Raw genomic sequence first — 26,528 nt, 5'->3', positions numbered from 1 at the left:
ATAAAAGGGAGCCCAGCCCAGAGCCCCACCAGAAGAACAACAGATACCATGGAGCTACTGATCATGCAGGTCAGAGCCCCAAGAGGGCTACAACACCCACCGCCACCACCCCCAGGCCCGCAACCCCCCCAGAACCTCTCCCGCACCCCTCCCCCGGACCACCACAGAGGCACCGCAGACAAAGACAGCGGACCTTCAGAAAATGCACCAGCCTCATAGACCTAACACCAGAGGACGTCATTGCCCACTACAGACTCAAAAGGACAACCATCTTCCGCATCCTGAACATTATTGCCCACAGGCTGACGGTACCATCACAGAGGACAACCAACATCCCTCCACAGATAAAGCTGCTGGCTGTGCTGCATCTGTTGGCCTCTGGGACCTTCCAACCAACAACTGCCAGAGTCGGAGGAGTCTCACAGCGAGCCCAATAAAAGTTCCTCACAACTGTCTTGGATGCCATCTTCAGCTTGGTACCCCAGCACCTTCACTTCTCCCACACTGCGCAGGAACAGCTGGTGACCAAGCAAGGCTTCTACGCCATAGCTTGCTTCCCGCACGTGTTGGGGCAATTGACTGCACACATGTCCTACTTGTGCCCCCTGCCGACACTGCACACAATTACTGCAACAGAAAACACACGCATTTCAATAGTGTGCAGGCAATAGTGGACCATCGGGGACTCTTCACCAATGTCGTCGCCAACTACCCAGGCAGTGTGCATGATTCTTTCATCTTCCAACAGTCTATCATCAACCGGCGCTTCCAGAATAGTACCTACTGAAATGCACTGCTCGTTGGTAAGTACCAAATGAACACACCACACACCTCAACTCCACAATCATGAAACTCACACCTCTGGGAATGCACACGTTACAAACTCACATACAACATACCAAACAACATGCACACCCACCAGACATGACCGCACAACTTACTGTGGTAACCTGGGCTAGCCATGTATATGAGCCATCAACGGCATTGCACCTCAGCCACACAATAGCAGATTGTGGGGAGAGGTGGGAACCAGGCATTTGCGAAGAGGGCAGGTGACCCATGAATGAGAATGTAATCAATGCCAAGTGTGGCGTTGATGTGCTGGCCAGAATGCAGTATGCAGCCCACAGACATGTCCATGTCGACATATACTGCTGGTGTTTGGAGTGTAGTGGACAGTGGACGCAACCATGTTACACCAGGCAGTGGGGAAGATCGCAAAATGTCGCTTGTTACATCCCCCTGTAAGCTTGAGTGGAATGGGCTGGCCCTGCATACGCTAGGCCAGCGTAGAAGTGTGAATAAAAAGCACGTAGCTCTGGGTGTAGTTCTCTTCGGGAGTGGCCAGGGTGGCGCCTTTCACCCCGCCTCTAGGCCGATGCCGTGAGCGGTGTTGCCGGTGATCCTGGGTGCTTGCTGCACCCCGGGCCGCTGGTCCTGAACCCATCTTGCCCACCCCAGCGCACCCAGGACTCACTGCTCACCTGCCGACACCGGCGTTTGTCAAGAGGGCCCATCACGTGCCGGTGCAAGCTCTAAACCAGAGGCCCGCAACCTTGGCAGCCTCCTCGCCTCGACCATCACTGGCCTCCGCGACACAGGCCCCCAGCACTCCTTACTCGTTGACGTTCTCCACCGCTGCCTCCGGCCTACACTACGGTCAAGTCGGTCACACATTTGGAACTGAGTCTTGATATCCTGATGGCCGAGTTCATATGTTAGTGGGACATTTGATATCACTGTACTCCCTTCGATGTGGTGCCACCAACTCTGTGCATAGCATTCCAACCACACGTGTCTGTGGTCCCTCGCTGACTACTGCCTTCGGCCCCACTGCGATCCAGTAGATCACACATTTGGAACTGAGTCTTGATTTCTCAATGGCTGAGTTCATATCATTGTACGCAAGGAGAGGAGTGAGAGGAAGACTCGTTTCAGTCCGGAGGAAAAAGGATCATCGTTACGGAGGTGAGTAAACACTACCAACAACTGCTCTGGTGTCACTAACTCTGTGCAACGTCACGTGGCTGAGTGCCCCTGCTGACTGCTGCCTCCGACCTACACTGCGATCAAGTAGGTCACACATTTGGAATTGAATCTTGATTTATTTATAGCAGATTTTATATCATTGTACAGGCCTCATCGCAGACTGCATCCCCTCTCAGCTCCGGTGCAACTGACTCTGTGCATCGCAAGCAGACACGTGGCTGTGTGCCCCTGCTGTCCCCTGCCTATGGCCTACACTGCGGTCGTGTAGGTCACACATTTGGAACTGAGTCTTCATTTATTTATGGCAGAGTTTATATAATTGTACAGGCCTCATCACAGACTGCATACACTTTCAGTTCCGGTGTCACTAAGTCTGTGCCCCGACATTCATGGACACTCTCTGGTTGAACTCTGGTGGCGCCTGAGTCTATGGCCTGGGGAAGAAAAAAGAACAGTGGGATTCTATTTAGGTTAACTGGCGCCGCTAAGGAGAATAGCACATATCACTATTTTATACTTGCTTATCTCAGTGACGGTGCTGCAAGGTGAGGAGAACCACCAACCTCCCCAAATTTAGGCCTGGGTCAATTGAACAGAATGACAATCCCCAGCACATACCGAAGGTGTGTCACAATTGTTACACAGTGCACAGTATCAGCACAAATTATACAAAATAATAAAGATTATTTTTCTCTTCTTTTTCCTTTTAATTTGTAGGTCTTCAGACAGCCAACACGGGTTTCGTCGCATATAAGGGGAGATTGTCCAGCGACTTTTTCAAGGCTATGTCTTTTGTGTCGAAACCTTTTAGATGTGGTGATAATTCCAACCCACAAAGGGTTTCTGTATCTGGCAACGTCCTTAACAACCGTTCCTATTTAGCCAGGGATCCTGATATGTCACAATATCATGAGCGTAATACGACTTCTTTCTGCAAGACGCCGCTATTCGTGTCTGCCGAGTACGGAACATTGCCTGGGGGTTGTCTTCATCATCATGTAGTTGATACTGACTTGGTGGTAAAAATTAGGCTGTAGCATTCCACTCCTAAATTTGCCTGTTTCTGCCGGCTTCTGCCCTCTGCATCATGCCCTGGAAAGACACTGTCCACTGGCCCCCTCAACCTTCCGTGACATTCACCTTCGACATCGACGAGAACCCGCTCAGCTCGAGTGGCCCTACCTTAGTGCAGCGCAAGTCACCGTCCCGTGGCGGTGTGCCTGTGCTGGCCACAGTGCATCCGGGGTCACTAACTATGTGCAGCTCAAGTCATGGACCTTTGCTGTTTGAACTTTGAACTACTAATTTTCTGATCACTGTTGTAGTTGTTGCCAGCACCAACCAGTCCCTTAGGGGTGGCTAATACTAACCCCACTCCCATCCAGCACAGGCGTCACTGGACATATGACCCTGGCAATAAAAGGGGCCGGGTGCACATAGCCAGTCCCACAAACTATCTAAGTGTGTCCGTGTGTTCATTATGTATACATGATGACCCCGGGCCCTACCACATTACATTGTGCTGTGTACAGCGGATGCAACCATGTCACCTCAGGCAGTGGGGTAGACCTGGGCCATGTAGCTGTGTCATACCCCCCTGTGAGCGTAAGTGGAGTGGACTTCCATACGACAGTCCAGCATAAGGGTGTGGTTAAGCAACCCAGGGCTCTGGGCGTGGTTAAGATTAGGCCTTGCCAAGGAAGTAACTAATGCGTGTGTCTCTGTTGTAGTGTCGGCGCCACCCGTCCCGCAATGGACAATGTTGCAATGTAGCATGCCCCCGGAGTACGGGCTCGACCGAAGGGGTAAATGAGGGAGCGCAAGCCCACTTGGGGTCAGGGATCATACATTCCAACTGTTGTGTGTGTCGCTATTACCGCAGCATAAGCCAAACGTCTACACTCAACCGTATGGCAAGTTCAGCCAGCCATGAACTCTACATCTGTGTCCGCCCTATCCTTACCACAGGCCTACACACATGTGGCCGCCCACCTTCAACGCACAACATCACAGTGTCGTTGTCAGGCTTGTGGACATCTGCAAATGACAATGATGGAGGAGCAGAAATGAGGCTACGTAATACTCATTGATAAACCACAATGGTTCAGCACTCCCCACAGCAAACAATAATAATCAAGTAAAAATTTGAAGAATCCGTTCAGTAGAGCTTAAAACATTTCTTTTATTCTTTTCTTCATACAAAAAACGTAGCCAACGCGTTTCGTCCGGAGGACTTCTTCAGGGCTACAAAAGTAAGTATACAAAATACATATATTACAAACTACTATTTACAAAAAAAAGCATATTTATAATACACCACAGTTACACATTTGTCATCCTTTTTATACAAATAGGAAACCTCATTTTTACTATATATACAAACTTAACTCACCTACTAAACAGATTTTCTTACATAGTCATCATATTAGTTTTTGCGAGTCATGTTATAGAAAAATAATTTTTTCTTTCAGAAAATGAGGGAAAGAACCTGATAGGTGCTATAGTAAGCGCAGTGTGTTTATATTTAGAGTTGATTATTCTATAGGGAAGAGCTTCTCTCTTTATGCATTTGGGGTATTCAGTTGGTTTATCAAAAACTTAGTTTATATTCTTATACACCATATTTTTATTGATGTGTATTTAAACCTAATGTTCTCATATGGAGCGGCCAATCATATTTTGTATTAAGGCATACTATTCGCTTACCAAAAAGTGATGAATCTATGTCGATAGTTGGTTTCGACGAAGAATAGGTATGTTCACGGAATTTGCTGTCAAAGTAAAAGTACAGGGATAGCCACCTATTGTAGAAAAGGAATAGTCTCCTTATTTTACTGTAATCATTGTAACCACTATTATTACCCCACTAAGTTGGGCATAAACATCTACATACCTTGCTACATTGTTAGTAGTCAATCCTTCGTGTATTTAGCTTCTTTTATCGACAAGGCTAAATTTTTTAAATGGTGCCAAGTTTCACATCCAATCTCTGTGGCTTGTAGAATCCCCTTTTATCAAAAGTAAAGATAAAAGATAAATAAGATATAAAAAGTCAAGAGTCATATTTGTCATTGATCACATTTATATTGTAAAATGTGCCAAACCTAGACAGGCCTAGTCTCCATATATATAGTTTCCAACTACTAATGATACCCCTCCAAGCCCTGGACAGAGGCCCAGAGGCAGTACAATGCGGCCCACAAACGCACCAGGGGCATCGTGAAACACATATTTGACATGTTGAAGTCACGTTTCAGGTGCCTGGACATCACAGGTGGAAAGCTCCTGTCAGCCAGACATCGTGTGCAAGATGATCGTTGCATGTTGTGTGTTGCACAACATATGTGTCCGCACCAATGCCCCGTGGATACATGTGCCAGATGCACCGGACGATGATAAGAAAGATGAGACTGGTGGACCACACCCCCTGCAGCCACAGCAGGAATAGCCCGTAAGAACACCATCATTGACAATTTCTTCACATGAGCATGTCACATTGTGACAGTCCTTAGCAATCATGGGACAGTACAAAATGACCACAGGCACAGCATGTACAAATAAAAGCATTCCAAGACACCTTCCCTGAGTACATGTCACTCATCTGTACAAGCACATCACTCAGACAAGTGTAAGTGCGACATGTAGTGCTAACAATTTAATTATTTGATGGTAGATGATGGGTGTGTCACTTCTGTACAGAGAGACTGTTTAGGGTGTCACGTATTCGAAATGTCAGTTCTCTGTGTCACAGATAGTATGGAATCCCACTCTTCGGCGTTTCACATGTGGCCCAAATCATTACATATAGGCTGACATTTGTGACCTATAAGGGACAACAGGGCTTATTTTGGGGTCAGATATGTACCACCATGAAGCAGGGATGCACCCTGTGACTCTAGTCACACAACATGAGCAACATGTACATATGGGGGAGTCACTGCCCCTACATTCGTCCATGCTTTCATACTTGATTGATCATAGACATGACACGTCTGTGTGCAGGAGGTGTTGTTGGTCCCTCTGCAATGTGAAGGGGAGATGCGGTTTCACAGTGTGTTCCTACATTATGACTGTTTGTGATGAGATGCCTATTTGATGCGGGACAATGGACATTTGTTCTACATCACGGATGTGGGGTTGTACTCGTACATTGTCATCTTACTGTTTTTTCTCTCTGCTTTTATGGTGCATTTTCGCGCATGACGTGTGGGAAATGCAGGCCTGTCGCTGGTTATCGCTGATTTTTGTATCGCGGTTTGGGACATTGCTGCTTTTTTTGCGTTTGTGTTTCGCATTTTTGCGGCATCACGTTGATTTTAACGCGGTCATTTGACGCGTTATCGTGAGACTATCGCATGGTACTGCCATATTGAGAATACAACGTTAACACTGCGTTATTTTCCCGCGATGTGAAGAGTTATGTTAAGCTAATTTTGCGATAATTATCACACGTTCTTGAGAATAAACCCCGCAGAAAGTAACTGGGGTGACACCTTACTCCCATAGATGGCCTTGATCTAGTCACCCATTTCTGCAAATGCTTTTGGCTGAATCTAAGATTATAACGGAGCACTTCCTGCAGAAAAGAAGACAGTTACATGGTGTGCTGAGAGCTCATGGAGGTAGGTGGAACAAAGTGGCCAAAAGAATGGAGGTATGGAGAACGGTTACACAAAGCCTACACTGCTATAAATTTGTTCACCATAACTTCAAATTTCAAAAAACACGTTTGCTATTTACAGATTCCTATGAAACATGTTTGCACTGTTATTTTTGCCATGTAAACATTAGCATTCATCAAAATACTTTTTTAAATGTCTATGTATAATGCCTGACATTCATCTAAAAAAAAAAATCCTTTCCTTCTATCCAAAGATATTTATGTCTTAATGCATCACAGACTGATGTCTTCAACACAGTACATGCTCTACTGTGTCAACACAGCTTTTTGGCTACCAATTTCTTCTAATAGCCTTCATCCGGACTTCGCAGCTATTTGGCTACCAATTTCTTCTAATAGCCTCAGCCTTCATCTGGACTTAGAGAAATATATTCCATTTTAATTGCTTTTGGTAGGCATTAACTAGAATAAAAAATAAAAATTATATATATATATATATATATATATATATATATATATATATATATATATATATATATATATATATATATATATTTTTTTTTTGTGCAAAGTATTAGTCGCACACACCAGTTCTTCTTTCTTCTAAAAGATTTATTTTAACAACAGAGCCAGTCTGTCAACTGACGCATTTCGGCCTGGCGCCAGCCGAAACGGGTCGGTTGACATTGCGTCGGTTGACATTGCTGCTGAATATATATATATATATATATATATATATATATATATATATATATATATATATATATATATATATATATATATATATATATATATTCCAATCCCGAATCATTTATGAAGAAAACATGCGCTAACTACGTGGGATGCAATTTTCAAAGAGAAGTTTTATTCCATGCAATGGATAATTTTTATTTTATATATATATATATATATATATATATATATTCACGCTCCAAAATCCTTTTACCCTTGCAAAAGAATGGACGGCACTCCACAACTCGCTTTCAAGACTCTTTTAGAAATGTATTCAAATCAAACAGGACGCGTTTCGGCTTCGCGCCTTCATCTGCTGCAACTTGCGCCAAATTCATTAACAGTTTAAATAAAGATATGCATTGACGTCAATCTAATGTTCAATAAACACAGAAGAAAGACTAAATTCAATGTAAACGTGGTGGCCATCTTGTAATGGGTAACTTAATACGGAGATTATATGGCCAATTTGCATCAACAGACATAATATATATATATATATATATATATATATATCAATGCTCCAAGGTGTCCAACTTTGAGTAGCACGCGAACAGAAGCTTGGTTTATGTATAGGTGAGGACGGGGATCCATTCGTAGACGCCGCTCCGTACGGGATCTGCCCGACGCGTTTCGAAGCTCCATATGCTTCTCTTCAGGGGCTTTAACGGAAGCGGTGTGCGCAACCGCCGACCCACTTCCCCATTTTATATATAACACACCCACCGATGGGAGACTCAAATGAGACTGTGAATTCTGGGAAGTGTGGTCCGGGAAGCACACAATCAAGTCCTGTATGGACTCCACAAGTGGGCCCGTCCTCGATTCCAAGTACGACTGCTGCTTCACTTTCGTGACCCCCAGGGTACCGGGGTGGTGCATACTCCGCGGCTGGACGGCCGCGTATAAATCAATGCTCCAAGGTGTCCACCTTTGAGTAGCACGCGAACAGCAGCTTGGTTTATGTATAGGTGAGGACGGGGATCCATTCGTAGACGCCGCTCCGTACGGGATCTGCCCGACGCGTTTCGAAGCTCCATATGCTTCTCTTCAGGGGCTTTAACGGAAGCGGTGTGCGCAACCGCCGACCCACTTCCCCATTTTATATATAACACACCCACCGATGGGAGGCTCAAATGAGACTGTGCATTCTGGGAAGTGTGGTCCGGGAAGCACACAATCAAGTCCTGTATGGACTCCACAAGTGGGCCTGTCCTCGATTCCAAGTACGACTGCTGCTTCACTTTCGTGACCCCCAGGGTACCGGGGTGGTGCATACTCCGCGGCTGGACGGCCGCGTATAAATCAATGCTCCAAGGTGTCCACCTTTGAGTAGCACGCGAACAGCAGCTTGGTTTATGTATAGGTGAGGACGGGGATCCATTTGTAGACGCCGCTCCGTACGGGATCTGCCCGACGCGTTTCGAAGCTCCATATGCTTCTCTTCAGGGGCTTTAACGGAAGCGGTGTGAGCAACCGCCGACCCACTTCCCCATTTTATATATAACACACCCACCGATGGGAGGCTCAAATGAGACTGTGCATTCTGGGAAGTGTGGTCCGGGAAGCACACAATCAAGTCCTGTATGGACTCCACAAGTGGGCCCGTCCTCGATTCCAAGTACGACTGCTGCTTCACTTTCGTGACCCCCAGGGTACCGGGGTGGTGCATACTCCACGGCTGGACGGCCGCGTATAAATCAATGCTCCAAGGTGTCCACCTTTGAGTAGCACGCGAACAGCAGCTTGGTTTATGTATAGGTGAGGACGGGGATCCATTCGTAGACGCCGCTCCGTACGGGATCTGCCTGACGCGTTTCGAAGCTCCATATGCTTCTCTTCAGGGGCTTTAACGGAAGCGGTGTGCGCAACCGCCGAGCCACTTCCCCATTTTATATATAACACACCCACCGATGGGAGGCTCAAATGAGACTGTGCATTCTGGGAAGTGTGGTCCGGGAAGCACACAATGAAGTCCTGTATGGACTCCACAAGTGGGCCCGTCCTCGATTCCAAGTACGACTGCTGCTTCACTTTCGTGACCCCCAGGGTACCGGGGTGGTGCATACTCCGCGGCTGGATGGCCGCGTATAAATCAATGCTCCAAGGTGTCCACCTTTGAGTAGCACGCGAACAGCAGCTTGGTTTATGTATAGGTGAGGACGGGGATCCATTCGTAGACGCCGCTCCGTACGGGATCTGCCCGACGCGTTTCGAAGCTCCATATGCTTCTCTTCAGGGGCTTTAACGGAAGCGGTGTGCGCAACCGCCGACCCACTTCCCCATTTTATATATAACACACCCACCGATGGGAGGCTCAAATGAGACTGTGCATTCTGGGAAGTGTGGTCTGGGAAGCACACAATCAAGTCCTCTATGGACTCCACAAGTGGGCCCGTCCTCGATTCCAAGTACGACTGCTGCTTCACTTTCGTGACCCCCAGGGTACCGGGGTGGTGCATACTCCGCGGCTGGACGGCCGCGTATTAATCAATGCTCCAAGATGTCCACCTTTGAGTAGCACGGTGGGTGTGTTATATATAAAATGGGGAAGTGGGTTGGTGGTTGCGCACACCGCTTCCGTTAAAGCCCCTGAAGAGAAGCATATGGAGCTTCGAAACGTGTCGGGCAGATCCCGTACGGAGCGGCGTCTACGAGTGGATCCCCGTCCTCACCTATACATAAACCAAGCTACTGTTCGCGTGCTACTCAAAGGTGGACACCTTCGAGCATTGATAATATATATATATATATATATGTATATATATATATATATATATATATATATATATATATATATATATATATATATATATATATATATATATATATATATATATATATATATATATATATATATATATATATATCCCAGTAATCCATCCACCTCAGAGGAGAAAATGGCACGTACACATGATTGGCATGTATGAGGCTAGTTTATTATAATTAGGTCCCCCTCGACCCCGCAGTAATAGAGAGACGCTTTTTGCCTGCGCAGCAGGCTTTATCAATCTACTTTGGCGCCATAAAATAAGCAGTATATTTAGCCCTCCCCTTTGGTACAGGCACTGATCAACATAGAGGACAGACTACATAGGGTAATTCATGACTAAAAAAAAACATTAAATACGTTTTTCAAAGATAAAGTGCATAGTGCAACAAATCCAAATAAAGCAGCATAATACACAGCCCACCCTATTATTGATAAAAATAAATGCAAAGCCATCCATATATTCTCAGCCTGGAGAGTGAGCATATAACAATAGCCTTCCTAAAACAAATTGGAAGATGATCGTATATTTATAACCTACTGCCGGTTGCCAGTAGGTATAGTTAGGACCTAGTTTCCATAGGAAAAGCGTTTTTTGTTTTCCCAATTACTTTGGAGCCGTTTGACGAATCTTTGCGAAATTTTCAAAACTAATGGGGCGCTCCAGTCAGCTCCTTTCTTGAAGAGGTGATTCATCAAGCAGGAGCTGAGAAAAAAGGTGGGTCCCAAAACGCGTTTTCCCCATGTTAATTTCCATAGGAAACTTTAGACAAAGCTACAGCCCGTAACTGCTGAACGGAATTACACCAAATTTGGCCAAAAGGTAGCTCTTGGTTCAGAAAGAGTCCTTTTTGTTAAATGGTGTAATTCTGTTCAGTAGTTGCTGAAAAATGAAAGAAAGAAAAAAATTATATATCTGAGAACCGAGGAGGGGGTCGCAAACCCTCCCGGGCACGTGCTTCACTCTGATTGGCTGCCAACACTCCAAACCAGGAAGTGTTGGCAGCCATCTTGTGACTCACTAACCGAGTCACAAGAAATCAGAAAAAAACCATGAAAAAGAAGAAAAGGGGGCAGGGTAGAAACACCCTGACCCCCAAGGCCGGCCCAGGGGGTCCCACAAGAACCCCCAGGGCCAAAAAAATAAGCATTTTTTTTAAACAGCAGGAATCGCGTTGGCGTTGCGGACCCCCGGGGAAAACCAACTACCTGGAGCTTTGAAATGGAGGGGGGGGCCGTGTGTCCCCCCTCCAGAAGCTCTCGATGGTCTTGGGGACCGCCACCCCCCAGGGCCGGCTCCTGCAGTGTCCCCTGGTGCTCACCCCCGGGACACTGCTATTTGCAATGGCAGGGCAAGAGCAAGCGCTGCTTTGCTTCCTTGAAGCGAGAGCAGAATTGCTTTTAAGCAAGAGGAGCTGCATGTCAGCAGCTTCCCTTGCTCAAAAGCAATGCTGGCTCCTGCAGGAGGCCGGGAGGCAGTGGGACCGTGGGGGCATTGGGGCTCCCCCCACGGTCTACATCAGAAATGGCCGTCCCCGGGGGCTGGGGTCCCAGGAGCCCTTTTATTAAAAAAATGAATGGCCGGGCCACGGGGAATGGGGATCCTCGGGCCGAAATCGGCCTCGGGAGGGGGGCCACACGGCCCCCTTCTCGTTTTTTTTTAACTGTAAAAAACAGGTCAGGCCCTGGGGGTTGGGGTTTCCAGGGCCTCAAATATTGTAAAAGAAGGGGCTGGTATCGCACCGGACGCCCCACCCCCTCTCTGCAGCACTTAGCAAACGCCTCTCGTTATTACTCATTTTAACAAGGCAGTCTATTTAGTAATAAAGAGTGGAAAACGTTTATAAATCTATCTCAGTTGCTTCCTTTATTCTCTTTCATAATATTGAAGTCTCAAAGGTGTCTAGTGAAATCCTATTATACCCAAAATGTGGACCACCTATTCATCAGGACTTAACACTTCCATAGCACAACCTTCATGTAAGTCATCAATATCAATTATATCTTTAGGATCAGATACCTGCTCTAACTGTGTTTCCATTTGTATGTACTAATTAATTAATTTATATTAACTTTGCCAAGCAATAGCGGCTTAATCCCGGAGCTAACAGCATGCTCTTAACGCACTACAAACTCCCCGTGGTATTTGGTACCATCACTAAACTACTCCAAACATACAATATATGCAACATACAGGTTTTTTGCTGGCTCAAAGCAGTTCAGCACTCACCCAAATAATCTCTATCCCACATGTACACTATCTAATATAGCCATTGTTCAAAATGCAAGACAAAAGAAGAGCCAGTACCCTACAATGGCCCTGGGGTTCGAAATAATTTCGTATGCCGATGACACCCAGTTACTATTTAACATTGGACAACATGCTGAGGCTGACAGAATCCGCTTTGCTACGGGGTTATCGGTGATCTCCAATTGGATGACCGATAACCGCCTGCAGTTGAACCCGAGCAAGACGGAGTTGATGCTTCTAGGAAAAGCCTCAGAAATCTGGAATAGTGACTAGTGGCCGTCACAATTGGGCTCGCCCCCCACGCCTAAATCCTGTGTCAACAACCTGGGCATTAAAATAAATCAGTCTTTGACTATGCAGGACCATGTGGCCGCAGTGTCTGACGCATGCTATTATAGGCTCAGACTACTTAGAAAGATCCTCCCGTTCATTCCCTCAGAACACCGCAGAACAGTTACGCAAGCCCTGGTCATGAGTCGCATCGACTATGGGAACGCACTGCTGGCTGAAGTGGGAATCACATCCCTGAAGAAGCTACAGGTCATACAAAATACGGCAGCAAGGCTGGTCATGAATATGCCATCTGGCACCCCCTCGCAACCATTATTGAGAAGGCTTCACTGGCTCCCTATAAAACAGAGGTCTTTTTTCAAAATTTGTTGCCTCACCTACTACGCGTTGCAGGGGCAAGGTCCAGAGTATCTTCAGAAGAAACTGGGAAGATATGTCCCTTCACGCCCTTTGAGATCGAGTTCCCAACAGTTATTGGTGGTCCCACGTACCAGACTCCGCAGATTTGGGGGCATGGCATTTTCATGCCTTGCGCCTAAATACTGGAACAGTCTGCCGTTGCCCCTGCGAGAAACCCCCTCCTACCTGATGTTCAGGAAACATTTAAAGGCTCTGCTGTTCTAAATCCCTCTCCTACTTTCTGTGTCGCCTGCTCATCGGGATGTCCTAGAGTTAAGCGCCGAGATGCCCTCAGGTGATTCGCGTGCTATACAAGAGAAAGTAACATAACATAACATAACAATACTGGAACTTCACCCTAGTCAAATTGTATATTTATTGCTGCAAGTCTCCCACTATCAGATGTAATCAGCCAAAACGAACAATAAAAAGCTACATATAGTGGCTGCCCAGCCGCTGCAAGGTGTGCCTTCAAGTGTCACACTAACACCACATCAGATGAGCCACTAATGGCACATTTCTTTCTCCAAACTACAATAAAGTATTTTCATAGGTACCCTCACACAATATGAAAGGACCAACTCCTTTAAAGAGAAAGTGCCTGAGCCACTTGACAAACAATAACCTGAGATGTAATTCAGCATGCATTACAGGTGCTTGGAGAAGGCGAGTGGATCTTATTTTATTAATGTCAGTAGAAAGAATGGGGAATTAGCCTTCCATAAGATATCACTGTGGCTGCACCAACATAGTGATGAGTGTGGTATATTATCAGGGGAGACAGCTGCTGCTCAAATACCTTGGGGATAAAATAGGAAAATTAAGATTGATTTTATAACCAGAAAGACCTATAAAGAACTCTACAGTAGAGATAGGTTTTCATATGAAATGTATCAATGCAGATTATCTCTCACTTGACCGATGGAAACGTCTGCAGTATGTTCATGTGTGCAATACAAATGTGAAAATATTTGGCATCCCACAGAAAATTAAGGGGGTTGGATATAAATGAAGAAATTTCCACTTCAGATTGTGTCATACAACTGTAAATCTTCTACAGAGGAGGATTTGGAAATACCACTTTTTGAGGGTGGTAAAACTTATTATTAAATCATATGACATTTTATATTAAAATTAATTTCCTACATGAATAATATGTATATAATCATGTGTGAAAGTGAAATTTCCATAGTACATCCCTAGTCAATAAAGCAATGGGCACTGGTAAAGGGGAGAATGTAGAACTCTGCGTGGTCTATTATTGGGAGACTACATTAAGCTGTTTGTGCAACAGAAACTAGACTTTCACATTTCAGCGAAAACATTGATCCAGTACTAACAGCTCGGACACCGGGCAGTACACCCAACCAATGTTGCAGCTGCCACCAGACCATTTATGCAGTTTGAAAAAATAGTGAATTCATTTGAGGGAGTAAGGGGACGGATCTTCTAAGCTTACCGAGATATTCAGGATTCCAAACCCCAGAACCCCACACCTACAAAACAACATGGGCAACAGACTTGGGGCAAGACATACCCCCAAAGACTGGGATCTCCTGTGGAGGGATATGCACAAATCCCGCCGCAGTATTCCCCAGAGAGGACCGGATACAAAGTGATGTACCAATGGTACCTCACCCTGCATAGACTCCACTACATATTCCCCACCGTCTCTGCCCCCTGCTGGCAGGGCAACTAAGAACTGGGCACTTTCATGGACGTGTGGCGGGACTGCACGCTCAACCAAACTTTCTGGAACGAGATACTGGCAAGGCTACTCCATCCCAGCTGATTCTGCCACTATTCTCGTAGGAGTGAGACTAACCAAAATGGAGGGCATGATGGAGTCAGATTGGCCACTTACATGTCATATGACCAGAGTGGACAAACAGCTGATTACACTTTACTGGAAGAAAAAGGACCCCCTCACACACCTCTTTGTGGTTTCACAAGATGTCACAGGTCCTTGCATGGAGCAAATAATGCACAGCCTAGGTAACACAGATAAGAAGTTCGACCAACTTTGGCACCACTTATAGCTTACATGTCACAGCTCAAATACAGCAGCCACATACCACAGAGACTCATGGCCTTACAACTGTTCAAACTCTCCTTGAGAAATGGGTCAATAATAGAAGCTAAGGTGCTAGGCGTCCACTCCCTTCCCCCTCTCCCCCCTTCATCTTCCCCCCCTCCCTCCCCCTTCTCCTTCCTCCCCCCTCTGAGGCTTCCTATTTCTACTCACTCTGCACTCTTACTCCCTCTTCTTTCACATTACTGACCCTTCTAGGGATTTCTTTTATTCCGGGCTATACGGATAATAGGTTGGAGGGGGTGTTTTGATTTGTATCATTATTATAAGTATCGCCCAACATGCTGTGCAAATGCTCTGTTTCATTGTGAAAAATCCCAATAAAAAGATATGTAAAATAAAAATGCAACTGCTACATAATTGTACTCAGTGCCTCCTAGGGTATGGTGAAACATTTACGTGTTTCGCAAAAGGTTAATGGGCAATTTGTTTCCTATACCATTCAACATGGTGGGAGGACAAAGTGTGACATGGGAAATGTCATGTTTTGGCATTTCCTTGCGGCATTCAGTTCATTACAAAACACACAAACAGAACCATAAACAAAACCACACATTTTGATGAACCATATTGAAATGAACTTTGAAAAAATTAGAAAGTATGCAGGTTTGGGGTTAGGCAAGAGAAGTAGGAGTCTTAAATGAGCTATGTTGGGATACAAGATCGTCAGCTCAGTGAACGTGAATTTTGAAGTCCAAGTGATCGCTTGTAGAACTCCTGAAAAATGACAGTATCTACCTCTTTCATTTGTAAGAAAATAAACACCTTATGGAAGCTGATTGCGCTTCAAGTGTATTTGTTAAATATCAACATCAGCAACACCAGCATACTTCTCAGTCCCCTTATTCTATAGGTCACAAGATACAACAAACAAGATACAGTGCAACCCTGTCTCAATGACATGAACATTGACAGTTTTGAATCCCAGCTTTCACTGAATGCCAAGTCGCTCTGGTTCTTCCTGGATAGCATCAGCCTCAAGTAACACTTTACCAAAAAACAATGTTGGCCTGGTACTCTCGTCTGTATGCTCAACTTCATGACCTTCGGCCTCCACACTAGGACCCCTTAAGAGCATCCCAGCACATCACATCCAGGGCCTGAAGGGCCGCTTATATCTCTAGCGTGCGCGCTTACCCTGCTACTACTTTTCTGAGCTGCCAAGCTTTTTTATTCTTTTAACTCACTGTGCACGATCGCGCTGTCACACTCAGCACGCAGGCGCTTCCCTAAATCCTTTGGACATCTTTGGGGTGATACTTCACGCTTAGCTCTTACTTGCACTATTGGTTGTTCACCCGCACTTTGCGGGACTCAGGCCGATTTTTGGGCTCATTGCATCCGTGTTGCGGCGATTTGGCCGCCATCTGGAAGGTGCCGATTAGCAGGCGCCATCTTTGCCGCGGGTCCAGAGGTTTTCCTCGTAGGACTCCCGCGTTCTACGGCGTAAAAGATGCCGAGTGGTCAAGCGCGCAGCACCAGCGTGCAGGAGGTGCGCCAGAGGTAAGCCCGTTTGCGCCCGTTCGCGCGCCGGTTGCTGCCAGCGCCAGCCACTCTGCCTTTGCTCGCCTAGCCTACTCCAGGGATGAGCTATGTCTGATGGGTCATTGTTCTAGTAGGAGCAGCCAATCTAGTGTTACTACCAGTAGTTCGGGGATCCTCTCTTGCGTCCTGCTTAATGTCCGATATTTATGCAAACATCATACAGAGATTGCACTTCTTATCGAATCCCTGGATTTAGACGTGCTATTTCTAACCGATACTTGGACGAGGGCCGACAGCGGAGTAGAACTTGGCTGGGCCTGTCCCTCGGGTTATAAGATCGGGCATAACCCGCGGGTTTGCGGAAGAGGAGGTGGGGTGGGGTTTATTTTTAGGGACACACTTGCTTTCTCTCAGCTTGAGGTCAAAGCGGTTCAAGGCTTCGAACTTCTGGGCTTTTCTTTAAAAGGCCAGAGCGGGGCTTTAGTCTCGGGCCTGCTGTGTTATAGGCCTCCCGGTAGTGCCTTGTCAGCCTCTCAGGATTTGATAGACCTTATTTATGACCTGTCCAACTCACATGCTAGGCTCATAGTCTTGGGAGACTTCAACCTCTGGCTAAATGGCCCTTCAGATACCGCCTATAGAGAGCTGTGCCAGGCCTGTAGTAATATACATCTTAAACAGCTGGTACTTTCCCAAACACACCTGAAGGGCCATATCCTTGATCTGGTCTTTGCGAAAGACTCTCAGGTTTTGTTCAGGGAGATTGTGACTCAATATTGGACCGACCATGCTCTTATCCACTTTTCGATTCTCCTGCCAGATGGTTCCTTTAGAGGCTGTGGCCTTGGAAACACCAAGCTCAGTAGGCAGTGGTCTCGACTTTTGAAGAGCTCCATCCTACCTTCCCTAACTCCCGGGGGTTTTTCATTGGGAAAGGGAGTCGAGGAGAGCTATACTGGCCTCTGTCAGCAGATTTTGGAAACACTGGATAAGGTGGTTCCTCTGCGGAAGACGAGGGACAGGTCTAAGCAGGCCACTCCTTGGTTCTCCAGTGACCTCCTTCAACAGAAACTGCGTTGTAAGCAGGCCGAGAGATCCTGGAGGAAGCACTACCTCGAACCTGATAGAGTGCTTTATAAAAAATCTCTCTTGGACTATAAAGCACAGATTAAGTGTGCTAAAGCCAAATCCTTGGAGGACATATTGGCCCAGGCAGTGAATAAATCCCAGACTTTGTTCAAGATCGTTAATAATCTCTCTAATCCTGCCTGCGCCACGAACAATATTCTGGCCTCCCAGGCTTTGTGTGATTCCTTGGCCTCTGCCTTTGAAGATAAGATCACGAACATCCTGAGTGGCCTTTTGGCCCCGTGTATGCCTGGCCCCCAACCTCCTCCTGATCCATCTTTCGATCCTTCTCCGCCATGCACTCTAGGTGCAATTAGGGATGAACTGGTGCAGCCTCAACTGACCTGTTTCCCTCTCCCCTCCTACGAGGATTTCTGTCTGCTGGCCAATAGTGTGTCCTCAGGGTCTCCCCTGGATCCGCTACCCCATACGTTTTGGAAACTTTTTCAGGAGGAATTGTTTCCTCCTCTCTATTCCATCTGCTGCCAGTCCCTTAGTACGGCAACGGTCCCGGATAGCTGGAAGCTTGCAGTGGTCTCCCCTTTGCTAAAGAAAGCTACTCTGGACCCTATGTGCCCGGCAAATTATCGGCCAATTTCGCTGCTGCCTTTCCCTGTAAAGATATTGGAGAAATTGGTCACTAAATCTCTTTCTAGTTTTCTTGAAACTAATGCCTGTCTGGATGTGGCTCAGTTTGGCTTAAGGCTGGCTCATGGCACGGAGTCTGCGCTGGTGGTTGTTCTTGACGATCTGCGTTCGCGGGTCGACATGGGACGAGCGACGTTTCTAGTGCTGCTCGACATGTCGGCCGTGTTCGACAAGGTCAACCATGCCATGTTAATTAGCAGACTTCAGAAGATCGGGGTAGCCGGCCTGACCATAGATTGGTTGGCCTCTTACCTTCAAAATAGGCAACAGGCGGTGGCTCTGCCGCCCTTCCGATCTAGCACTTGAAGGGTGGGACAAGGGGTCCCTCAGGGCTCGGCGATCAGCCCTATTTTATTCAATCTGTACCTCCGCCCGCTGATCCGGTTGATCAAGTCTTTCGGCATTACGGTCATCAATTATGCCGATGACACACAGCTTATTTTTTCCTTTGAAGGTAGTGATATGGTCTCCAAGGAGACTTTTCATCACTGCATGACAGCCACGGCGGACTGGCTGCGCCGAAACTCTCTCCAATTTAATGGGTCAAAAACAGAGGTGCTTCATTGCTCACTGGACCGTACGCCTCGTCCTCTGCCTGAGGAGTTCTGGCCTACGTCCACTCCGGGCATGGTTGCCGCAGCAGATTCTGCCCGTAATCTGGGTGTTATGTTTTGTCCAAATCTACAGCTGGACGCGTTTGTTAATAAGACTACCGCAACATGTATGATGCTGCTTCGATCTTTGCGGAAAGTTCTTCCTTTGCTCCCTCTTTCTGCCAGACCTGAAGTAGTGCGCAGTATCATCCTCAGTAGGCTCGACTACTGTAATACGCTGCTTCTGGGCGCTACAAACATCCTGATTAAAAAGCTGCAACGCGTCCAGAACATGGCAGCTAAGCTGGCACTTTCTCGAACTCGCTCAGCCGCCTCCTCTTTGGCACTAAAGGACCTCCATTGGCTGCCAGTCCATCAGCGGATCTGTTTTAAAGCCTCCTGCATAGTTTTCAGGGCCCTCCATGGTTTGGGACCTGTGCTATTGCAGGACCTCTTCTCTTGGTATTCAGCAGCTAGAAATTTGAGGTCCTCTTCAGCCTTTCTGGTAACGGTTCCCAGAATTCAAAGGGTGAGGATGGGTGGCCGCTCTTTCCGCTTCACCGCTGCCAAGCTTTGGAATTCTCTGCCACTCTCTTTGAGGAGCTTGAAGGATCAGTCCTCCTTTAAAAAAGGACTTAAATGCCATCTTTTCCCTAGGGCAGTGTAATGGCGCTTCGCGCAGGTATTTACAGGGTCAAAGCGCCAGGACACCCTCTGGGTGACAGTCTGCGCTCTACAAGTATGCGTTACATACATACATACATACATTACCTCCATCCTGATGGAAATCCATTGGCTTCCCTTGCCAGCTTGTACCATCTTCAAAACCAGCTGCATACTTTACAAAGTCACCAGACCAGCATCTCAGCTTATCTTCAGCCACGCTCACCATTTCTAGTGGTTCTCTGTACTCCTGCAGCCATGACACTATCAGACTGCAGATTAAGAGGTGAAAAAACGAAAAAACAAAATAGCAGCCCAGCCTTTTTCCATCTATGCATCCAGGATCTTGAACAATATTCCTGTATCCATTAGGACCGCCCCAGAGCTGCTCCAATTAGGGAAAGTGTTGAAGACACACTCTTTAAAGAACACTACATCACAATATGTTAACCATCACCAACCCAGCTTCCTCTCCTATTACACATTTAATGTATGCGTGGCTTTCACCATGTACAGCACTCCTCTGCCTTTTGGCTAGGTTTGCACTATAGAATTACTAAAAACAAACCATATTCATACTGTTACAGGCAATTATTCCTAACTGTACATTGACATTTAAGACATAGAGGTGATTTTTACAATGAAGTGGCAGAGTCAGGCATTAGCTGTCATGGCTTAACGCCTCACTCCACCACTTCAGGAATGCAAGGCTGCACCATAATTACAAGGATATGGTGCTGCCATGCGTTTCTTAGCAGTGTAGCGCCAACTCCAGCACCCTTGCACCATAGTGCAAGGGTGTCTGCGTGCACATAAACAATCCTGAAATGCTCTTTTGTCACTTCTATGCATGCTGCCTAATGCAGCACACATGGAAGTTACACAAAATTGCATTTTTTGAAGGATTGTTTATGTGCATGAAGGGTCACCTTCCTACACATAAACAATCCAAGACGTTTTGCTTTTTCCAAGTGTGTTGTACAAAGCAGCACACATGGAAAAAGCAAAAACGAGGAGAAATAAAGCATTTCTCCTCGTTTCGCCAACTTAAGACCAGGTTTGCCTGCCCCTTTCACGCTAAGCATAGCGTGAGAGGGGGCCTTATTTACAGGGCAGCGTTAAGCCATGTGGCTTAACGCTGCCTTGTGAATAAGGCGAGGCCCCTATTGCCACCACAATGTCACTAGAAGTGACGTTGTGAAGGCGATAGGAGCATGTACATATGCCCCACAGTTTCATATGAAAACCTAGATATTCACTGCAAAAATGAGACTTGGCTTAGCAATACTTTGAATTATTTGATTGGTCTGCATAACTGAACATAAAATATTACTTCTAGTCAAAGAAAGGGGATGCAGGAAAACTGGTAGATTAGATAAAGATTGGCTACAAATCAACATCCAAAATACAATTCAGTTCTATCCGTAATGGAATCACAAAGCTTTATTTAAAACTTGGTAGGCTACTTTTTGGGACAAAATTTTAGTTTCTCAGTTATCAAAGCTTACTTATCCATTGCAACAATATACATTTCTAATTAACATAAAGGAATATTATAGCATGCATAAATCTGTACAATGTAATATTGTGAACAGTGCTTAATTTGTAAAAAAAAAAAAAGAAGTGCAAGTGCTGAAAATGTTGCCAAGGAGGCCACAGCTCAATTCTTCCTCCGGTAAGCCCCACTTTCAACACTCTGACTGCCTCAGTCTCTATCTTCTAACCTTGATCTGTTGTCTGTCCCTTAAGTCTTTGTTCTAAGAGTCTATCCTCTCACCTCTCTAATTGTTTTCTATAATCTTTTTCACACCTGGTGTGTTACCTTATTCCCTGTATTTCTGATTTGCCCTCTATTCAGTCTAGACCTGCCCTTTTTCCTCTTCACTTTTATCCATGCTCTGCGCTCTCTCTCCCCTCCATCTTGACTCTTTACGATCACTCTTCTAGCAGTGATTAGCTGTGTCTCCGTTTTATCAGTTGTCTGCTTTTTTTCGTCTGTCCTGTCCTCTACATCCTTTCATCGTATCTTCTCTCTTCTTAATGCTCTCTTCTTCACATCATGGCTGCTTTCTCTTTGTATCTGATTTGCTCTCCTTTTCTTCTACTTAGCTCCGTCTTATCTCTCTCCTCTCTTGTTGTTTCTTTCTCCTCTTTACACCTGCTCTCTCTCTCATCTATAACACTGCTGCTGCCTGTGACCCCTGTCGTCAGACTATACATGTCCCTGCTATTTTGAACTTTGCGTTTTCCTGTTCTCATTCCTAAAGAAGTGGAAGATTGCATGTTTTACTTTCTTACCTGCACCGAGTGCAAAAACAAAATGTACACCAAATGAAAATGCTTTTTCTGCATATATTAATCAGTGCAGTATGACTGGGTTTATTGCGGAACAGGCGGCTGCTCGAGCACAGTCGGTGATGTCACTGCTATGGCTGCTTGTAATTAGTAGGTCCAGGGATGGCGACAGCATCTGCATTCACTTCTCAGCTTGTTTTGACCCTGCCTGCTACAGCACAGGCATTGTCCCCAGCGTAATGCTGCCAATGCCGGTAAGTATGGTTGTGGTGCCTACTGGACTCACGCATGCTCAGCAATTACCATGCTGAGGTGCAGCGCACAGATTCTACAGGTGACGCAATGGCGCACAAACGTTGTGTTGGTCCACAGCCGCATCGAACACGTTGAGGATAGCAGCAATGCAGGGCTGCAGGAAATGCCTCTCTTGCTACGCAACTCTGGCTACGCTGCAAGTGAAAAGTCCACACTTACTTTAGTTTATTCTTCCTCAAGAGCCCTCACTCCCAAGTTCCAAATGCGCTCTTGCAGCTTCCTTGCCTCAACTCTGTCATGAGCCAGCCCCCAGCTACAATTATCCAATGGTAGGCTAAGGCTCAGGCAGTGGCAGGGTGCAGCAGACTCAGGGAATAGAATGCAAGCCATTGTTTGTTGATGACTTCTTGGATTTGTGATCGGCATCATCACTAACGTGGTGCTACACAATCATGCCTGGCTGGACAGGCGTATGCTGGCCTGTCTATGAACATTTACCAGCCAGTCACCATGCAATGTATGTTATTCTTTTTATTTTGAATTTGAACAATTAATATTGAGACCACCACCTGCAGGGTCAGGAATTGTAGCCTGTGAAAGAAGTGCCGGTGCTGAGCACCTGAAAGCACCTGCTCAAATTAACCACTGTGAACAAAGCATGCACTTGACATATATCAATGTAATATTTCTCGGTTTTCTCAGACAACTCTTGATGAGGAGTAATTTCATGCTGAGACAAAGTAGGAGTACAAAATAATGGGGAAAAAATATTATTGTTTTCTTTCACTTAGACTCATCCACAATGTTATGAGCCTTAAAAAAGCAATGTTGTACTTGACCAGCTCTTTCTGAATTCTGGATGTTCAAATTTATAATGAATATAATAGAATACATATCAGAATAGATTGCCAACTGTACGTTTATGGACAACAGAAATCCCCCTAACATGCATGAATTGGTGGCGAGAATAGGATCAAATTGTGATCTGCGATATAAAGGTTAATCTATTACAAATGAGAAAATAAGGGACGTCAGTTTTTTGTATCAACTTTTTTATAATGTCCAATTTCGTTTTATAATTTTACTTTCTCCTCTTTTTCAAGAAGGAGACAATTCTGGTTTATTGTTTCCCAGGCAACAGGTGGATCTTCACCACCTTCTACTTTGGGTATTTGTCAGGTTATTACACATTCGGATAAAAAGTGTGAGTTACTACAAACAAATCCACATTCATTTTAAAGGGTTTACTTTTTAGCTACTGCAGGCGAGTGACATTTCAAAACAAAGCGAAAAACACGTTTGGCAGGTGTCACGGTTCTCTGCCACCTTGACCAAAAACTTGTTTATGTATTTTACTTAAATAAAGTTGCTGGAACATTTCCACATATTTTTCAGAAATTGTAAAAATGTCATTTCCAATTAGGCCTCATTAACCTGGATAAAAGGAGCCATGAATTCAGCGCTGCTGATAGTTGATTGTGAAGAGTTCCCAAGCAGCATGTTTATGTGACAATGAGTGTCTATCATTCCAGCCAGTCATCCAGCAATATCAGAAAAAATCGAATATTCCATGTGGTTGCTCACAGAAAACACTTTACATTATCATCTGCATTCCACATGTTAACCGTGTGGATATTTTCCCTGTGCATATCGGGGCTCTCAGACACTGGGTGCGCTTGTTTGATTTGGATTTATATGCCTTTTTTATCGGAGACCGAGATTACAATACGATAGCTCTTAAAAATGTTGTGAATTCCTGGAATGTCGACCATAATGTTTGCAGTTTGGAACCCGGACAGGCGGAATCTGCGTGCGCAGCACTGCACCATCCAATTTCTTTTCAAAACTCCGGAAAAGGCGGCCCCCTTTGTGTGCTGATAAAACACAGCGTAGACCCAGTGAGGCCAGAAGGTCGCTGAAATGGCAACCGGATTTTATTTAACAGAGAATCAGAAAAAAACATCTCCTGCTTGAACAAATAAAGTTCTGGAGGCGGCCTTTGTTGTGGTACTTAAACTGGTTAGTTTAGGTTATCTGGTATTATTACACAGATGACCAGATTCCAGGAAGGCACCGTTCTATGTACTCCGTATCATATATGAACAGAAAAAAGTTTACATGTGCTGTCGAGAAGTAGCCTCTGTCCTTGGATACAAACGTGATGGATGTGACTTGCTGCTCCCCAAGAACATAGGCTGTAGTCCCACAGTGCACTGCTAATTGGGCTCTACTAAGCCTATTTCTTCTGATAGCAGATTATCACCAATACTGTACAAAAATAAACTCAGAAATGCTTCAACCGGGAATGGATCTTCTTTTTTTAATGGTCTCTATATATATTTTTTGTTGTATTATTTGAGACAAGCACCTTCGTACCCTTAAACAGAGGTATTTGAAACATCTACTGTAAACATTGCTTTCTTTCCCCCTGCATTTGGGAGAGAACTGTCATTCTTCACGGACACACGTCCTTCATGAATTAATGTGTACATGTAAATGCAATACAGCAATAATACTACTGCAAACATTTGGTATCGAAATAAATAGGCACTTTATTGAGGGATGTTGGCAATTGTTTTTTATCGCAACAGTTTAAAAGGTCTAGATTTTTATGTGCAATTGGACACACGAAGAAGTTCACGATCACAATATTTGCAAAAAATACGGGAAGGTTGCAACGGAAACCTATTGTGACTTTAAACACCCCATTCACCCCCCATGTCTCTAGATCTGTTGTGATTTGAACTTTGTTCTTTGAGTAGTGGACTAGTTGTACTGTCCAGATAGACTAGGTGATATTACTAAGAGCACTTGAACATTATGTTAGCATGTCCTTCCAATCCCATTACATAGGCATAGCTTAATATATTTCACAACCAGTCTGCTTCGCCAGCAACATGTGTATGCACATCTCCTCTGAGACTCTACACCGAAGCATCATGATGCCCTCCCCACCTCTCTGCTAGGTTGGTAATCCAAATCAATCAATCAATCAATCAGGGGATTTATAAAGCGTGCTACTCTCCCGTGAGAGTCTCAAGGCGCTGGGGGGTGGGGTGCAGCTCCGGATCATTCGAAGAGCCAGGTTTTGAGGTTCTTCCTGAAGGTGTGGAGGGTGGGGGAATGTCTGATGGTCACTGGGAGCTCATTCCAGGTTTTAGCTGCGACGTAGGAAAACGCTCTTCCGCCTGTTCTGGATTTGTGGATGCAGGGAATCTCTGCGAGGGCGAGGTCCGCGGAGCGAAGGTTCCTTTTGGGTACGTGAAAGGAGACCCTCTCGTTGAGGTATTTGGGTCCGATGTTGTGGAGGAACTTGTAGGCGTGGTTGAGCAGTTTGAAGGTAACTCTCTTCTCGACGGGGAGCCAGTGGAGGTTACTTAGGTGAGGGGTAATGTGCTCGTGCCATGGGGTTCCAAGGACGAGTCTGGCTTCGGCGTTCTGGATGGTCTGTAGTCTGTGTAGGAGATTTCCATTGATTCCGGCGTAGAGGGCGTTGCCGTAGTCCAATCTGCTGGTAATGAGTGTGTGGGTGATGTGTTTTCTGCATTCAGGGGTATCCATTTGAAGGTCTTGCGGAGGATCCGAATGCAGTTGAAGCTCGTAGAGGCGATTGAGTTGATCTGGAAGGTCATGGTGAAAGAGGAGTCGAGGATGATGCCCAGGTTCCGAGCGTGGTCTGTCGGGGTGGGTGGACTCCCGAGAGCGGAGGGCCACCAGGTGTTGTCCCAGCGGAGGTGGAGGGTCCGAGGATGAGGACTTTGGTCTTATCCGAGTTGAGCTTAAGGCCAGCTGCTTTTCATCCAGGCGGCCATGTCCCTCATTACTTCCTGGTAGCAGAGTCTGGTGTCCTTGGGGTTCTTCATGAGGGCGAGTATGAGCTGGGTGTCATCAGTGTAAGACACTATGCTGAGCCCATGCTGTCTGACGATTGCAGCGAGGAAGCCATGTAAATGTTGAAGAGCGTATGGCTGAGTGATGATCCTTGGGGAAGTCCGCCGTTGATCAGTGTGGGTTCGGAGAGGAAAGGCGGGAGTCTGATCCTCTGGGATCTGCTTCAGAAAAAAAGGATCGGATCCAGGAGAGACCTGTTCCTCGTAAGGATTCTCCTCGAAATCCAAAGCGACTTGGTAACTATTTAATTCTGTTACAGAGGAAGACTTACTTAAGGTTATTATAAAAACAAAACATGCTGTTAAAGTTTCGGTGTAACACATCCAACTTTGTTGATGGCTCCTGGTTCTCAATTCTGTTAAAAATGTGCTCCTGTCATCCCAGCAGTGCATCTACCCATGATAACCTTTCTGGCCCTGCTAACA

General features: G+C 45.8%; 1 long non-coding RNA gene across 3 annotated transcripts in view; it reads right to left on the bottom strand.

Moving 5' to 3' along the window:
* Positions 1 to 26,528, bottom strand: part of LOC144821495 (uncharacterized) — a 786,063-nt gene that overhangs the window by 350,073 nt on the left and 409,462 nt on the right. For 2 of the 3 annotated variants that reach the window (XR_013608369.1, XR_013608370.1), the window contains 3 exons: positions 4,883 to 4,997; positions 4,696 to 4,790; positions 4,152 to 4,233 (listed from right to left, as the gene is read on the bottom strand). This is a non-coding gene — a long non-coding RNA (uncharacterized LOC144821495). Of the gene's footprint in view, positions 1 to 4,151; positions 4,234 to 4,695; positions 4,791 to 4,882; positions 4,998 to 26,528 lie in introns of those variants that run through there. The other variant, XR_013608371.1, reaches the window with a different exon arrangement.

The sequence above is a fragment of the Lissotriton helveticus genome, chromosome 2_2 (assembly GCF_964261635.1).
Source record: "Lissotriton helveticus chromosome 2_2, aLisHel1.1, whole genome shotgun sequence".
In the NCBI taxonomy this organism is placed as follows: Eukaryota; Metazoa; Chordata; class Amphibia; order Caudata; family Salamandridae; genus Lissotriton; species Lissotriton helveticus.
The sequence above is the reverse complement of the archived record's forward strand: the minus strand, read 5'-3'. Positions and strand labels throughout refer to the sequence as shown.